We start from the raw sequence: 2,500 nt of genomic DNA on the forward strand, positions 1-2,500 counted from the left end.
AAAGTGGCCACCTGACAGCGCGCGGAGCTTTTCACCAGGTGTGTGCGCGCGAAGCGAGCGAGCGCCCTCTCTCTCTCCGCGTCGCGAACCCAGCGACCCCGCCCGGCCGTTTCTGAGGCCGTCGTCGTCGTCGTGCCGGCAGGAGTCCGGGAGAGAGAGCTGGAGACGGACGCCGCCGCCGGATTCGGCGGTGAATGGAATGCACAGGAGGACTCCACTCGCAATCACGTACAGTGTTGTTTAGGGGGGGGGAAAGGGGGGGGGAGAGTTTGGGGTTTGTGTGACGGAGTGCGGTCGCCTCTACGGTTGCCATACCAACGAGACTGGCTCTTTCTTGGCGCTCGCGGTCAAGCTGCAGGAGCGGGTAGTGTACCCCCCCCCCCCCCCCGGAGACAAGGGGTCAGGGCAGGGTGGGGGTCACTGCTCTCTCTCTTCACTACAGTTAGAGTAGAAGTTAGAAGCAGTGCTTCCTAACCTGGAGTCCAGAGACCCCAAAAGGGGCCGCCAGAGATTGCAGGGGTCCGCACAATGTTGGTGGTTGTGAGGTTGGAGGTTGTGAGATTACCAAAATTATATTTGCGCAGATTAAATGTATAAAATCCCAATAACACATTCAGTTGGATAATCAAAACTGTATGATCCAAACTGAAACATATTTTGTGTTCCACATTTAATTGTATTACCTCTGACCTCTGAACTTGCATAAGCAACCTTCAGGTTAGGTTAGGCTAAGTTAGGCATTGGCAATTCATCCCTGGATCCCGATTGTTGAATAAAACAATGTCTTGTGCGTGTACAGTATGTGGGTAGGCCTGGCTTGACACAGGCAAGGGGGCTTTCAAGGAAAATAGGTTGAGAAAGTAATGCATTAGAACAGCACCCTTAACCTGAAACCTACTTGAACCTCATCAATGCCCTGATGAAACCTCTATGGTTGAAACGCAGTGGCATGTAGCCATTTTTTATTAAAGACTTTTTATATCTATCATCTATCTATGCTTTTTAATCAAAGTTATTCCTCGTCAATCTTTTGCTGTTAGTGGTCAGTAATCATCCTCCGAAACCATTGATTGAGTATGTTTTCTCTGAAAACCCCATCTATTAGCTAATGGCTTCTGTGTCATACTAAATGTGTGACCTGGGAAACTAGTGCAAGCACATACCCTTCTCACGGTCCACAACAAGCCAAAGTGTGCAGGCAGGGCTGACGGTAATGAATGATAATGGAACATTGTCACCACTAGGCTCTACTTGTTGCGAGTAGGCCTACATGTTCTATGTCAGGGCAACCGAGTGGTCTGATTATTTTATCTCTCATGCTGTTTCACCAACGCTTTGGTTGAACTTTTGAAGGCCTGCGAGCTGTATTGTTCTCTATCTGGCCTATAGCCTACTCTATGAAGTGTGCTGTATGAATAATGGGCTAAATTAAAATGCTACACTGCACGGTACAATGTAAAATGCTCTTGGATCATTGTTCCTCTATTGGTCAATTCAATATTGTTCAGAAAGAAATGGAAAGATGGAGGTTGTTATGTGTGTGTGTGTGTGTGTGTGTGTGTGTGTGTGTGTGTGTGTGTGTGTGTGTGTGTGTGTGTGTGTGTGTGTGTGTGTGTGTGTGGGACCTGCACAAAGAAAGAGAGAGATGGAGAGAAAGAAAAAGAGAGACTGCAAGTGAGGGGAGGGGGAGCTGTGTGAGGCAGTCGAGTGCTTCTCTCGTCCGCCTGCACTGAAGCCCCGATCGGTTGTCACGCCTATCTCGCGCAGCTCCGGCGGAGAAGGCAGCGCTCGCTCACTCTCTCTCGCTCTCTCTCTCGCGCTCCAACAGGGCGGGAACGTCGCCGCCAAACATCAACGCGTCAATAAACGGACGAGATCGGACAAGCGCGACATTAGATTTTACCCTTACGAAGGAAATTAGCGAGGCCTTGATATCTGTCCTCGCCAAAAAGGGGCCTCTGCATCTGCTGTTAGCCTTGATGTGAGGTTTCTCAAGCTCGTCGCTGTCCTCCTCTGCCACAGACGCGGCGTTGTCTTTTTCTACCGTTTTTTTTCCTCCCTTGAACGTCTCAACAGCATCAGGGGAATTCACAACCGATTCCACCATCTGCATCTCGTTTCTGGCCGTCCTGCGTGATTTCCACGCTTCAGGACAATAAATGAAGAACTCGGTGGCAGACGCAGGAAGTATCCGGATTCCTGGTTTTTGGTGTGTGTAAAAATATTACATTTTATGCGTAAGATACGCTGAGCGCCTTTCCCGCGTCTGTTTGTCTGTGGGCTTTAGCCCAAGACGTGAAAGGTGCAGGGTGTTTTTTTTTTTCTTTCTTTTGCATAGCTGCTGTCTATTTCACGTACAGTATAGCAACAACCTGTATGGTTTATGATTGTCTTAGGGATGCTATAGATTGGTGTTTTTATGGGTATCGTTTAGAGGTGGTCATTTTATACTTGTAAGGATGGGCCTCGTCACAAGGCTTTTAATACAGGGGTGTTGACG

The sequence above is a fragment of the Sardina pilchardus genome, chromosome 1 (assembly GCF_963854185.1).
Source record: "Sardina pilchardus chromosome 1, fSarPil1.1, whole genome shotgun sequence".
NCBI lineage: Eukaryota > Metazoa > Chordata > Actinopteri > Clupeiformes > Clupeidae > Sardina > Sardina pilchardus.